Source organism: Lycorma delicatula, chromosome 3 (genome assembly GCF_047948215.1).
Source record: "Lycorma delicatula isolate Av1 chromosome 3, ASM4794821v1, whole genome shotgun sequence".
In the NCBI taxonomy this organism is placed as follows: domain Eukaryota; kingdom Metazoa; phylum Arthropoda; class Insecta; order Hemiptera; family Fulgoridae; genus Lycorma; species Lycorma delicatula.
In genome coordinates, this window is record NC_134457.1 from 126,710,502 (window position 1) to 126,726,817 (window position 16,316).

General features: G+C 41.7%; 1 long non-coding RNA gene across 1 annotated transcript; it reads right to left on the reverse strand.

Moving 5' to 3' along the window:
• Positions 1-9,541: 9,541 nt before the first annotated feature.
• LOC142320977 (uncharacterized) lies at positions 9,542-15,964 on the reverse strand. Its single transcript, XR_012755533.1, has 3 exons — positions 15,887-15,964; positions 12,194-12,275; positions 9,542-9,617 (listed from the first exon to the last, which is right to left on the reverse strand). It is a non-coding gene; the product is annotated as an uncharacterized LOC142320977 (long non-coding RNA).
• Between the last annotated feature and the right edge of the window lie 352 nt (positions 15,965-16,316).

Consider the following 16,316-nt stretch of genomic DNA (forward strand, 5'->3'; position numbering starts at 1 on the left):
TTATTCTGCATGTTTGGAACGTTCCCTTTATTTTTAGTTTAGTTGGCAAAAGGAATATTAAAGCGTTTTATTGTTTTTTTTTCAGTTGTGAAAAGAAGATGTTGGAAAGCAAGGGCGATATGAACCTGAAATATATCCGAAAACGTGTTGGAAGGGTGAAAGACAAGGTAATAATTAGTAAATACTTACCTAGAAATTTAAATTAAGAACTGTTACACTATAGGGTTTTTTAAGTTATTCAGTAATCGGAGGCGGTGTACGTGAAGTCACTGTTTATCTGAAACACTCCGTAATTCTACCAGATATTATCGATAACATTTCCTATAACAAATCTTTTTTTTTCTTTAATTCTTTCTTTATACTTGTACTATATACAATACTTAAGCCTAATGACAGTAGTCATCTCCTAGTTTATTAGAAAAAGAAATAAAAATCTTTGTATGGAACTGTGATCTCCACAGTTCCAGCAGTGTGTTATTTTGATGTGCTTTACATGTTTTGTTTTTTTGGTCTGTTTATTGAAAGAAGAGGTTCGGAAGCAACACGTGAGGCTGTAAGGAGAGAGAGCACTGTTACTTCTGCAGTGCCAACCCTGGTGGGGAACTGTGCTCTCCACAGTTCCAGCAGTGTGATATTTTGATATTGTGCAGATGTTTTGTTTTGTTTGGTCTGTTTATTGAAAGTAGTGGTTCGGAAGCAACCCGTGAGGCTATAAGAAGAGAGAGCACAGTTACTTCTGCAGTGCCGACCCTGGTGCGGAACTGTGCTCTCCACAGTTCCAGCAGTGTGATATTTTGTTATTGTGCAGATGTTTTGTTTTGTTTGGTCTGTTTATTGAAAGAAGGGGTTCGGAAGCAACACGTGTGGCTTTAAGTAGAGAGAGCCCTGTTACTTCTGCAGTGCCGACCCTGGTGCGGAACTGTGCTCTCCACAGTTCCAGCAGTGTGATATTTTGATATTGTGCAGATGTTTTGTTTTGTTTGGTCTGTTTATTGAAAGTAGGGGTTCGGAAGCAACACGTGAGGCTGTAAGGAGAGAGAGCACTGTTACTTCTGCAGTGCCAACCCTGGTGGGGAACTGTGCTCTCCACAGTTCCAGCAGTGTGATATTTTGATATTGTGCAGATGTTTTGTTTTGTTTGGTCTGTTTATTGAAAGAATGGGTTTGGAAGCTACACGAGAGGCTGTAAGGTAGTGAGAGAACTGTTACTTCTGAAGTGCCGACCCTGGTGCGGAACTGTGCTCTCCACAGTTCCAGCAGTGTGATATTTTGATATTGTGCAGATGTTTTGTTTTGTTTGGTCTGTTGATTGAAAGATGGGGTTCGGAAGCAACACGTGAGGCTTTAAGGAGAGAGAGCACTGTTACTTCTGCAGTGCCGACCCTGGTGCGGAACTGTGCTCTCCATAGTTTCAGCAGTGTGATATTTTGTTATTGTGCAGATGTTTTGTTTGGTCTGTTTATTGAAAGAAGGGGTTCGGAAGCAACCCGTGAGGCTATAAGAAGAGAGAGCACTGTTACTTCTTTAGTGCCGACCCTGGTGCGGAACTGTGCTCTCCACAGTTCCAGCAGTGTGATATTTTAATATTGTGCAGATGTTTTGTTTTGTTTGGTCTGTTTTATGAAAGAAGGGGTTCGGAAGCAACACGTGAGGCTTTAAGGAGAGAGAGCACTGTTGCTTCTGCAGTGCCGACCCTGGTGCGGAACTGTGCTCTCCACAGTTTCAGCAGTGTGATATTTTGTTATTGTGCAGATGTTTTGTTTTGTTTGGTCTGTTTATTGAAAGAAGGGGTTTGGAAGCTACACTAGAGGCTGTAAGGTAGTGAGAGAACTGTTACTTCTGCAGTGCCGTCCCTTGTTAACGATTTATTTTTTTTATTCTGCATGTTTGGAACGTTCCCTTTATTTTTAGTTTAGTTGGCAAAAGGAATATTAAAGCGTTTTATTGTTTTTTTTTCAGTTGTGAAAAGAAGATGTTGGAAAGCAAGGGCGATATGAACCTGAAATATATCCGAAAACGTGTTGGAAGGGTGAAAGACAAGGTAATAATTAGTAAAAACTTACCTAGAAATTTAAATTAAGAACTGTTACACTATAGGGTTTTTTAAGTTATTCAGTAATCGGAGGCGGTGTACGTGAAGTCACTGTTTATCTGAAACACTCCGTACTTCTACCAGATATTATCGATAACATTTACTATAACAAATTTTTTTTTTTCTTTAATTCTTTCTTTATACTTGTACTATATACAATACTTAAGCCTAATGACAGTAGTCATCTCCTAGTGTATTAGAAAAATATATAAAAATCTTTGTATGGAACTGTGATCTCCACAGTTCCAGCAGTGTGTTATTTTGATGTGCTTTACATGTTTTGTTTTTTTGGTCTGTTTATTGAAAGAAGAGGTTCGGAAGCAACACGTGAGTCTGTAAGGAGAGAGAGCACTGTTACTTCTGCAGTGCCGACCCTGGTGGGGAACTGTGCTCTCCGCAGTTCCAGCAGTGTGATATTTTAATATTGTGCAAATGTTTTGTTTTGTTTGGTCTGTTTATTGAAAGAAGGGGTTCGGAAGCAACACGTGAGGCTTTAAGGAGAGAGAGCACTGTTACTTCTGCAGTGCCGACACTGGTGCGGAACTGTGCTCTCCGCAGTTCCAGCAGTGTGATATTTTAAAATTGTGCAGATGTTTTGTTTTGTTTAGTCTGTTTATTGAAAGAAGGGGTTCGGAAGCAACACGTGAGGCTTTAAGGAGAGAGAGCACTGTTACTTCTGCAGTGCCGACTCTGGTGCGGAACTGTGCTCTCCACAGTTTCAGCAGTGTGATATTTTGTTATTGTGCAGATGTTTTGTTTGGTCTGTTTATTGAAAGAAGGGGTTTGGAAGCTACACGAGAGGCTGTAAGGTAGTGATAGAACTGTTACTTCTGCAGTGCCGTCCCTGGTTAACGATTTATTTTTTTTTATTCTGCATGTTTGGAACGTTCCCTTTATTTTTAGTTTAGTTGGCAAAAGGAATATTAAAGCGTTTTATTGTTTTTTTTTCAGTTGTGAAAAGAAGATGTTGGAAAGCAAGGGCGATATGAACCTGAAATATATCCGAAAACGTGTTGGAAGGGTGAAAGACAAGGTAATGATTAGTAAATACTTACCTAGAAATTTAAATTAAGAACTGTTACACTATAGGGTTTTTTAAGTTATTCAGTAATCGGAGGCGGTGTACGTGAAGTCACTGTTTATCTGAAACACTCCGTACTTCTACCAGATATTATCGATAACATTTCCTATAACAAATCTTTTTTTTTCTTTAATTCTTTCTTTATACTTGTACTATATACAATACTTAAGCCTAATGACAGTAGTCATCTCCTAGTTTATTAGAAAAAGAAATAAAAATCTTTGTATGGAACTGTGATCTCCACAGTTCCAGCAGTGTGTTATTTTGATGTGCTTTACATGTTTTGTTTTTTTGGTCTGTTTATTGAAAGAAGAGGTTCGGAAGCAACACGTGAGGCTGTAAGGAGAGAGAGCACTGTTACTTCTGCAGTGCCAACCCTGGTGGGGAACTGTGCTCTCCACAGTTCCAGCAGTGTGATATTTTGATATTGTGCAGATGTTTTGTTTTGTTTGGTCTGTTTATTGAAAGTAGGGGTTCGGAAGCAACCCGTGAGGCTATAAGAAGAGAGAGCACAGTTACTTCTGCAGTGCCGACCCTGGTGCGGAACTGTGCTCTCCACAGTTCCAGCAGTGTGATATTTTGATATTGTTCTGATGTTTTGTTTTGTAAAGTCTGTTTATTGAAAGAAGGGGTTCGGAAGCAACCCGTGACGCTATAAGAAGAGAGAGCACTGTTACTTCTGCAGTGCCGACCCTGGTGCGGAACTGTGCTCTCCACAGTTCCAGCAGTGTGATATTTTGTTATTGTGCAGATGTTTTGTTTTGTTTGGTCTGTTTATTGAAAGAAGGGGTTCGGAAGCAACACGTGTGGCTTTAAGTAGAGAGAGCCCTGTTACTTCTGCAGTGCCGACCCTGGTGCGGAACTGTGCTCTCCACAGTTCCAGCAGTGTGATATTTTGATATTGTGCAGATGTTTTGTTTGGTCTGTTTATTGAAAGTAGGGGTTCGGAAGCAACACGTGAGGCTGTAAGGAGCACCAGGGTCGGCACTTCAGAAGTAACAGTTCTCTCACTACCTTACAGCCTCTCGTGTAGCTTCCAAACCCCTTCTTTCAATAAACAGACCAAACAAAACATCTGCACAATAACAAAATATCACACTGCTGAAACTGTGGAGAGCACAGTTCCGCACCAGGGTCGGCACTGCAGAAGTAACAGTGCTCTCTCTCCTTAAAGCCTCACGTGTTGCTTCCGAACCCCTTCTTTCAATAAACAGACCAAACAAAACAAAACATCTGCACAATATTAAAATATCACACTGCTGGAACTGTGGAGAGCACATTCCGCACCAGGGTCGGCACTGCAGAAGTAACAGTGCTCTCTCTCCTTAAAGCCTCGCGTGTTGCTTCCGGACCCCTTCTTTCAATAAACAGACCAAACAAAACATCTGCACAATATCAAAATATCACACTGCTGGAACTGTGGAGAGGACAGTCCCGCAGCAGGGTCGGCACTGCAGAAGTAACAGTGCTCTCTCTTCTTATAGCCTCACGGGTTGCTTCCGAACCCCTTCTTTCAATAAACAGACTAAACAAAACAAAACATCTGCACAATATTAAAATATCACACTGCTGGAACTGCGGAGAGCACAGTTCCGCACCAGGGTCGGCACTGCAGAAGTAACAGTGCTCTCTCTCCTTAAAGCCACACGTGTTGCTTCCGAACCCCTTCTTTCAATAAACAGACCAAACAAAACAAAACATCTGCACAATATCAAAATATCACACTGCTGGAACTGTGGAGAACACAGTTCCGCACCAGGGTCGGCACTGCAGAAGTAACAGTGCTCTCTCTTCTTATAGCCTCACGGGTTGCTTCCGAACCCCTTCTTTCAATAAACAGACCAAACAAAACATCTGCACAATATCAAAATATCACACTGCTGGAACTGTGGAGAGCACAGTTCCGCACCAGGGTCGGCACTTCAGAAGTAACAGTTCTCTCACTACCTTACAGCCTCTCGTGTAGCTTCCAAACCCATTCTTTCAATAAACAGACCAAACAAAACAAAACATCTGCACAATAACAAAATATCACACTGCTGGAACTGTGGAGAGCACAGTTCCGCACCAGGGTCGGCACTGCAGAAGTAACAGTGCTCTCTCTACTTAAAACCTCACGTGTTGCTTCCGAACCCCTTCTTTCAATAAACAGACCAAACAAAACAAAACATCTGCACAATAACAAAATATCACACTGCTGGAACTGTGGAGAGCACAGTTCCGCACCAGGGTCGGCACTTCAGAAGTAACAGTTCTTTCACTACCTTACAGCCTCTCGTGTAGCTTCCAAACCCCTTCTTTCAATAAACAGACCAAACAAAACAAAACATCTGCACAATAACAAAATATCACACTGCTGGAACTGTGGAGAGCACAGTTCCGCACCAGGGTCGGCACTGCAGAAGTAACAGGGCTCTCTCTACTTAAAGCTACACGTGTTGCTTCCGAACCCCTTTTTTCAATAAACAGACCAAACAAAACAAAACATCTGCACAATAACAAAATATCACACTGCTGGAACTGTGGAGAGCACAGTTCCGCATCAGGGTCGGCACTGCAGAAGTAACAGTGCTCTCTCTTCTTATAGCGTCACGGGTTGCTTCCGAACCCCTTCTTTCAATAAACAGACCAAACAAAACAAAACATCTGCACAATATCAAAATATCACACTGCTGGAACTGTGGAGAGCACAGTTCCGCATCAGGGTCGGCACTGCAGAAGTAACAGTGCTCTCTCTCCTTACAGCCTCACGTGTTGCTTCCGAACCTCTTCTTTCAATAAACAGACCAAAAAAACAAAACATGTAAAGCACATCAAAATAACACACTGCTGGAACTGTGGAGATCACAGTTCCATACAAAGATTTTTATTTCTTTTTCTAATAAACTAGGAGATGACTACTGTCATTAGGCTTAAGTATTGTATATAGTACAAGTATAAAGAAAGAATTAAAGAAAAAAAAAGATTTGTTATAGTAAATGTTATCGATAATATCTGGTAGAAGTACGGAGTGTTTCAGATAAACAGTGACTTCACGTACACCGCCTCCGATTACTGAATAACTTAAAAAACCCTATAGTGTAACAGTTCTTAATTTAAATTTCTAGGTAAGTTTTTACTAATTATTACCTTGTCTTTCAACATCTTCTTTTCACAACTGAAAAAAAAACAATAAAACGCTTTAATATTCCTTTTGCCAACTAAACTAAAAATAAAGGGAACGTTCCAAACATGCAGAATAAAAAAAAATAAATCGTTAACCAGGGACGGCACTGCAGAAGTAACAGTTCTCTCACTACCTTACAGCCTCTCGTGTAGCTTCCAAACCCCTTCTTTCAATAAACAGACCAAAAAAACAAAACATGTAAACCACATCAAAATATCACACTGCTGGAACTGTGAAGAGCACAGTTCCGCACCAGTGTCGGCACTTCAGAAGTAACAGTTCTCTCACTACCTTACAGCCTCTCGTGTAGCTTCCAAACCCCTTCTTTCAATAAACAGACCAAACAAAACAAATCATCTGCACAATAACAAAATATCACACTGCTGGAACTGTGGAGAGCACAGTTCCGCACCAGGGTCGGCACTGCAGAAGTAACAGTGCTCTCTCTCCTTAAAGCCTCACGTGTAGCTTCCAAACCCCTTCTTTCAATAAACAGACCAAACAAAACAAATCATCTGCACAATAACAAAATATCACACTGCTGGAACTGTGGAGAGCACAGTTCCGCACCAGGGTCGGCACTGCAGAAGTAACAGTGCTCTCTCTCCTTAAAGCCTCACGTGTTGCTTCCGAACCCCTACTTTCAATAAACAGACCAAACAAAACAAAACATCTGCACAATATCAAAATATCACACTGCTGGAACTGTGGAGAGCACAGTTCCGCACCAGGGTCGGCACTGCAGAAGTAACAGTGCTCTCTCTCCTTACAGCCTCACGTGTTGCTTCCGAAACCCTACTTTCAATAAACAGACCAAACATACAAAACATCTGCACAATATCAAAATATCACACTGCTGGAACTGTGGAGAACACAGTTCCGCACCAGGGTCGGCACTGCAGAAGTAACAGTGCTCTCTCTTCTTATAGCCTCACGGGTTGCTTCCGAACCCCTTCTTTCAATAAACAGACTGAACAAAACAAAACATCAGAACAATATCAAAATATCACACTGCTGGAACTGTGGAGGGCACAGTTCCGCACCAGGGTCGGCACTTCAGAAGTAACAGTTCTCTCACTACCTTACAGCCTCTCGTGTAGCTTCCAAACCCCTTCTTTCAATAAACAGACCAAACAAAACATCTGCACAATAACAAAATATCACACTGCTGAAACTGTGGAGAGCACAGTTCCGCACCAGGGTCGGCACTGCAGAAGTAACAGTGCTCTCTCTCCTTAAAGCCTCACGTGTTGCTTCCGAACCCCTTCTTTCAATAAACAGACCAAACAAAACAAAACATCTGCACAATATTAAAATATCACACTGCTGGAACTGTGGAGAGCACATTCCGCACCAGGGTCGGCACTGCAGAAGTAACAGTGCTCTCTCTCCTTAAAGCCTCGCGTGTTGCTTCCGGACCCCTTCTTTCAATAAACAGACCAAACAAAACATCTGCACAATATCAAAATATCACACTGCTGGAACTGTGGAGAGCACAGTCCCGCACCAGGGTCGGCACTGCAGAAGTAACAGTGCTCTCTCTTCTTATAGCCTCACGGGTTGCTTCCGAACCCCTTCTTTCAATAAACAGACTAAACAAAACAAAACATCTGCACAATATTAAAATATCACACTGCTGGAACTGCGGAGAGCACAGTTCCGCACCAGGGTCGGCACTGCAGAAGTAACAGTGCTCTCTCTCGTTAAAGCCACACGTGTTGCTTCCGAACCCCTTCTTTCAATAAACAGACCAAACAAAACAAAACATCTGCACAATATCAAAATATCACACTGCTGGAACTGTGGAGAACACAGTTCCGCACCAGGGTCGGCACTGCAGAAGTAACAGTGCTCTCTCTTCTTATAGCCTCACGGGTTGCTTCCGAACCCCTTCTTTCAATAAACAGACCAAACAAAACATCTGCACAATATCAAAATATCACACTGCTGGAACTGTGGAGAGCACAGTTCCGCACCAGGGTCGGCACTTCAGAAGTAACAGTTCTCTCACTACCTTACAGCCTCTCGTGTAGCTTCCAAACCCATTCTTTCAATAAACAGACCAAACAAAACAAAACATCTGCACAATAAAAAAATATCACACTGCTGGAACTGTGGAGAGCACAGTTCCGCACCAGGGTCGGCACTGCAGAAGTAACAGTGCTCTCTCTAATTAAAACCTCACGTGTTGCTTCCGAACCCCTTCTTTCAATAAACAGACCAAACAAAACAAAACATCGGCACAATAACAAAATATCACACTGCTGGAACTGTGGAGAGCACAGTTCCGCACCAGGGTCGGCACTTCAGAAGTAACAGTTCTTTCACTACCTTACAGCCTCTCGTGTAGCTTCCAAACCCCTTCTTTCAATAAACAGACCAAACAAAACAAAACATCTGCACAATAACAAAATATCACACTGCTGGAACTGTGGAGAGCACAGTTCCGCACCAGGGTCGGCACTGCAGAAGTAACAGGGCTCTCTCTACTTAAAGCTACACGCGTTGCTTCCGAACCCCTTCTTTCAATAAACAGACCAAACAAAACAAAACATCTGCACAATAACAAAATATCACACTGCTGGAACTGTGGAGAGCACAGTTCCGCATCAGGGTCGGCACTGCAGAAGTAACAGTGCTCTCTCTTCTTATAGCGTCACGGGTTGCTTCCGAACCCCTTCTTTCAATAAACAGACCAAACAAAACAAAACATCTGCACAATATCAAAATATCACACTGCTGGAACTGTGGAGAGCACAGTTCCCCACCAGGGTTGGCACTGCAGAAGTAACAGTGCTCTCTCTCCTTACAGCCTCACGTGTTGCTTCCGAACCTCTTCTTTCAATAAACAGACCAAAAAAACAAAACATGTAAAGCACATCAAAATAACACACTGCTGGAACTGTGGAGATCACAGTTCCATACAAAGATTTTTATTTCTTTTTCTAATAAAATAGGAGATGACTACTGTCATTAGGCTTAAGTATTGTATATAGTACAAGTATAAAGAAAGAATTAAAGAAAAAAAAAGATTTGTTATAGTAAATGTTATCGATAATATCTGGTAGAAGTACGGAGTGTTTCAGATAAACAGTGACTTCACGTACACCGCCTCCGATTACTGAATAACTTAAAAAACCCTATAGTGTAACAGTTCTTAACTTAAATTTCTAGGTAAGTATTTACTAATTATTACCTTGTCTTTCACCCTTCCAACACGTTTTCGGATATATTTCAGGTTCATATCGCCCTTGCATTCCAACATCTTCTTTTCACAACTGAAAAAAAAACAATAAAACGCTTTAATATTCCTTTTGCCAACTAAACTAAAAATAAAGGGAACGTTCCAAACATGCAGAATAAAAAAAAATAAATCGTTAACCAGGGACGGCACTGCAGAAGTAACAGTTCTATCACTACCTTACAGCCTCTCGTGTAGCTTCCAAACCCCTTCTTTCAATAAACAGACCAAACAAAACATCTGCACAATAACAAAATATCACACTGCTGAAACTGTGGAGAGCACAGTTCCGCACCAGGGTCGGCACTGCAGAAGTAACAGTGCTCTCTCTCCTTAAAGCCTCACGTGTTGCTTCCGAACTTCATCTTTCAATAAACAGACCAAACAAAACAAAACATCTGCACAATATTAAAATATCACACTGCTGGAACTGTGGAGAGCACAGTTCCGCACCAGGGTCGGCACTGCAGAAGTAACAGTGCTCTCTCTCCTTACAGCCTCACGTGTTGCTTCCGGACCCCTTCTTTCAATAAACAGACCAAACAAAACATCTGCACAATATCAAAATATCACACTGCTGGAACTGTGGAGAGCACAGTTCCGCACCAGGGTCAGCACTTCAGAAGTAACAGTTCTCTCACTACCTTACAGCCTCTCGTGTAGCTTCCAAACCCCTTCTTTCAATAAACAGACCAAACAAAACAAAACATCTGCACAATAACAAAATATCACACTGCTGGAACTGTGGAGAGCACAGTTCCGCACCAGGGTCGGCACTGCAGAAGTAACAGTGCTCTCACTACCTTACAGCCTCTCGTGTAGCTTCCAAACCCCTTCTTTCAATAAACAGACCAAACAAAACAAAACATCTGCACAATATCAAAATATCACACTGCTGGAACTGTGGAAAGCACAGTTCCGCACCAGGGTCGGCACTGCAGAAGTAACAGTGCTCTCTCTCCTTAAGGCCTCACGTGTTGCTTCCGGACCCCTTCTTTCAATAAACAGAATAAACAAAACATCTGCACAATATCAAAATATCACACTGCTGGAACTGTGGAGAGCACAGTTCCGCACCAGGGTCAGCACTGCAGAAGTAACAGTGCTCTCTCTTCTTATAGCCTCACGGGTTGCTTCCGAACCCCTTCTTTCAATAAACTGACCAAACAAAACAAAACATCTGCACAATATTAAAATATCACACTGCTGGAACTGTGGAGAGCACAGTTCCGCACCAGGGTCGGCACTTCAGAAGTAACAGTTCTCTCACTACCTTACAGCCTCTCGTATAGCTTCCAAACCCCTTCTTTCAATAAACAGACCAAACAAAACAAAACATCTGCACAATAACAAAATATCACACTGCTGGAACTGTGGAGAGCACAGTTCCGCACCAGGGTCGGCACTGCAGAAGTAACAGTGCTCTCTCTTCTTATAGCCTCACGGGTTGCTTCCGAACCCCTTCTTTCAATAAACAGACTAAACAAAACAAAACATCTGCACAATATTAAAATATCACACTGCTGGAACTGCGGAGAGCACAGTTCCGCACCAGGGTCGGCACTGCAGAAGTAACAGTGCTCTCTCTCCTTAAAGCCTCACGTGTTGCTTCCGAACCCCTTCTTTCAATAAACAGACCAAACAAAACAAAACATCTGCACAATAACAAAATATCACACTGCTGGAACTGTGGAGAGCACAGTTCCGCACCAGGGTCGGCACTTCAGAAGTAACAGTTCTTTCACTACTTTACAGCCTCTCGTGTAGCTTCCAAACCCCTTCTTTCAATAAACAGACCAAACAAAACAAAACATCTGCACAATAACAAAATATCACACTGCTGGAACTGTGGTGAGCACAGTTCCGCACCAGGGTCCGCACTGCAGAAGTAACAGTGCTCTCTCTTCTTATAGCGTCACGGGTTGCTTCCGAACCCCTTCTTTCAATAAACAGACCAAACAAAACAAAACATCTGCACAATAACAAAATATCACACTGCTGGAACTGTGGAGAGCACAGTTCCGCACCAGGGTCCGCACTGCAGAAGTAACAGTGCTCTCTCTTCTTATAGCCTCACGGGTTGCTTCCGAACCCCTACTTTCAATAAACAGACCAAACAAAACAAAACATCTGCACAATATCAAAATATCACACTGCTGGAACTGTGGAGAGCACAGTTCCCCACCAGGGTTGGCACTGCAGAAGTAACAGTGCTCTCTCTCCTTACAGCCTCACGTGTTGCTTCCGAACCTCTTCTTTCAATAAACAGACCAAAAAAACAAAACATGTAAAGCACATCAAAATAACACACTGCTGGAACTGTGGAGATCACAGTTCTATACAAAGATTTTTATATCTTTTTCTAATAAACTAGGAGATGACTACTGTCATTAGGCTTAAGTATTGTATATAGTACAAGTATAAAGAAAGAATTAAAGAAAAAAAAAGATTTGTTATAGTAAATGTTATCGATAATATCTGGTAGAAGTACGGAGTGTTTCAGATAAACAGTGACTTCACATACACCGCCTCCGATTACTGAATAACTTAAAAAACCCTATAGTGTAACAGTTCTTAATTTAAATTTCTAGGTAACTATTTACTAATTATTACCTTGTCTTTCACCCTTCCAACACGTTTTCGGATATATTTCAGGTTCATATCGCCCTTGCTTTCCAACATCTTCTTTTCACAACTGAAAAAAAAACAATAAAACGCTTTAATATTCCTTTTGCCAACTAAACTAAAAATAAAGGGAACGTTCCAAACATGCAGAATAAAAAAAAATAAATCGTTAACCAGGGTCGGCACTTCAGAAGTAACAGTTCTCTCACTACCTTACAGCCTCTCGTGTAGCTTCCAAACCCCTTCTTTCAATAAACAGACCAAACAAAACATCTGCACAATAACAAAATATCACACTGCTGAAACTGTGGAGAGCACAGTTCCGCACCAGGGTCGGCACTGCAGAAGTAACAGTGCTCTCTCTCCTTAAAGCCTCACGTGTTGCTTCCGAACCCCTTCTTTCAATAAACAGACCAAGCAAAACAAAACATCTGCACAATATCAAAATATCACACTGCTGGAACTGTGGAGAGCATAGTTCCGCACCAGGGTCGGCACTGCAGAAGTAACAGTGCTCTCTCTTCTTATAGCCTCACGGTTTGCTTCTGAACCCCTTCTTTCAATAAACAGACTAAACAAAACAAAACATCTGCACAATATTAAAATATCACACCTCTGGAACTGCGGAGAGCACAGTTCCGCACCAGGGTCGGCACTGCAGAAGTAACAGTGCTCTCTCTCCTTAAAGCTTCACGTGTTGCTTCCGAACCCCTACTTTCAATAAACAGACCAAACAAAACAAAACATCTGCACAATATCAAAATATCACACTGCTGGAACTGTGGAGAGCACAGTTCCGCACCAGGGTCGGCACTGCAGAAGTAACAGTGCTCTCTCTCCTTACAGCCTCACGTGTTGCTTCCGAACCCCTTCTTTCAATAAACAGACCAAAAAAAAAAACATGTAAACCACATCATAATAACACACTGCCGGAACTGTGGAGATCACAGTTCCATACAAAGATTTTTATATCTTTTTCTAATAAACTAGGAGATGACTACTGTCATTAGGCTTAAGTATTGTATATTGTACAAGTATAAAGAAAGAATTAAAGAAAAAAAAAGATTTGTTATAGTAAATGTTATCGATAATATCTGGTAGAAGTACGGAGTGTTTCAGATAAACAGTGACATCACGTACACCGCCTCCGATTACTGAATAACTTAAAAAACCTTATAGTGAACAGTTCTTAATTTAAATTTCTAGGTAAGTTTTTACTAATTATTACCTTGTCTTTCAACATCTTCTTTTCACAACTGAAAAAAAAACAATAAAACGCTTTAATATGCCTTTTGCCAACTAAACTAAAAATAAAGGGAACGTTCCAAACATGCAGAATAAAAAAAAATAAATCGTTAACCAGCGACGACACTGCAGAAGTAACAGTTCTATCATTACCTTACAGCCTCTCGTGTAGCTTCCAAACCCCTTCTTTCAATAAACAGACCAAACAAAACATCTGCTCAATAACAAAATATCACACTGCTGAAACTGTGGAGAGCACAGTTCCGTACCAGGGTCGGCACTGCAGAAGTAACAGTGCTCTCTCTCCTTAAAGCCTCACGTGTTGCTTCCGAACCCCTTCTTTCAATAAACAGACCAAACAAAACAAAACATCTGCACAATAACAAAATATCACACTGCTGGAACTGTGGAGAGCACAGTTCCGCACCAGGGTCGGCACTGCAGAAGTAACAGTGCTCTCTCTCCTTAAAGCCTCACGTGTTGCTACCGAGCCCCTACTTTCAATAAACAGACCAAACAAAACAAAACATCTGCACAATATCAAAATATCACACTGCTGGAACTGTGGAGAGCACAGTTCCGCATCAGGGTCGGCACTGCAGAACTAACAGTGCTCTCTCTTCTTATAGCCTCACGGGTTGCTTCCGAACCCCTTCTTTCAATAAACAGACTAAACAAAACAAAACATCTGCACAATATAAAAATATCACACTGCTGGAACTGTGGAGAGCACAGTTCCGCACCAGGGTCGGCACTGCAGAAGTAACAGTGCCCTCTCTTCTTATAGCCTCACGGGTTGCTTCGGAACCCCTTCTTTCAATAAACAGACTAAACAAAACAAAACATCTGCACAATATTAAAATATCACACTGCTGGAACTGCGGAGAGCACAGTTCCGCACCAGGGTCGGCACTGCAGTAGTAACAGTGCTCTCTCTCCTTAAAGCCTCACGTGTTGCTTCCGAACCCCTTCTTTCAATAAACTGACCAAACAAAACAAAACATCTGCACAATATTAAAATATCACACTGCTGGAACTGTGGAGAGCACAGTTCCGCACCAGGGTCGGCACTTCAGAAGTAACAGTGATCTCTCTACTTAAAGCCTCACGTGTTGCTTCCGAACCCCTTCTTTCAATAAACTGACCAAACAAAACAAAACATCTGCACAATAACAAAATATCACACTGCTGGAACTGTAGAGAGCACAGTTCCGCACCAGGGTTGGCACTGCAGAAGTAACAGTGCTCTCTCTCCTTAAAGCCTCACTTGTTGCTTTCGAACCCCTACTTTCAATAAACAGACCAAACAAAATAAAACATCTGCACAATATCAAAATATCACACTGCTGGAACTGTGGAGAGCACAGTTCCGCACCAGGGTCGGCACTTCAGAAGTAACAGTTCTCTCACTACCTTACAGCCTCTCGTGTAGCTTCCAAACCCCTTCTTTCAATAAACAGACCAAACAAAACAAAACATCTGCACAATATCAAAATAACACACTGCTGGAACTGTGGAGAGCACAGTTCCGCACCAGGGTCGGCACTGCAGAAGTAACAGTGCTCTCTCTCCTTAAAGCTTCACGTGTTGCTTCCGAACCCCTACTTTCAATAAACAGACCAAACAAAACAAAATATCTGCACAATATCAAAATAACACACTGCTGGAACTGTGGAGAGCACAGTTCCGCACCAGGGTCGGCACTGCAGAAGTAACAGTGCTCTCTCTTCTTATAGCCTCAGGGGTTGCTTCCGAACCCCTTCTTTCAATAAACAGACTAAACAAAACAATACATCTGCACAATATTAAAATATCACACTGCTGGAACTGCGGAGAGCACAGTTCCGCACCAGGGTCGGCACTGCAGAAGTAACTGTGCTCTCTCTTCTTATAGCCTCACGGGTTGCTTCCGAACCCCTACTTTCAATAAACAGACCAAACAAAACAAAACATCTGCACAATATCAAAATATCACACTGCTGGAACTGTGGAGAGCACAGTTCCCCACCAGGGTTGGCACTGCAGAAGTAACAGTGCTCTCTCTCCTTACAGCCTCACGTGTTGCTTCCGAACCTCTTCTTTCAATAAACAGACCAAAAAAACAAAACATGTAAAGCACATCAAAATAACACACTGCTGGAACTGTGGAGATCACAGTTCCATACAAAGATTTTTATATCTTTTTCTAATAAACTAGGAGATGACTACTGTCATTAGGCTTAAGTATTGTATATAGTACAAGTATAAAGAAAGAATTAAAGAAAAAAAAAGATTTGTTATAGTAAATGTTATCGATAATATCTGGTAGAAGTACGGAGTGTTTCAGATAAACAGTGACTTCACGTACACCGCCTCCGATTAATGAATAACTTAAAAAACCCTATAGTGTAACAGTTCTTAATTTAAATTTATAGGTAACTATTTACTAATTATTACCTTGTCTTTCACCCTTCCAACACGTTTTCGGATATATTTCAGGTTCATATCGCCCTTGCTTTCCAACATCTTCTTTTCACAACTGAAAAAAAAACAATAAAACGCTTTAATATTCCTTTTGCCAACTAAACTAAAAATAAAGGGAACGTTCCAAACATGCAGAATAAAAAAAAATAAATCGTTAACCAGGGACGACACTGCAGAAGTAACAGTTCTATCACTACCTTACAGCCTCTCGTGTAGCTTCCAAACCCCTTCTTTCAATAAACAGACCAAACAAAACATCTGCACAATAACAAAATATCACACTGCTGGAACTGTGGAGAGCACAGTTCCGCACCAGGGTCGGCACTGCAGAAGTAACAGTGCTCTCTCTCCTTACAGCCTCACGTGTTGCTTCCGAACCCCTACTTTCAATAAACAGACCAAA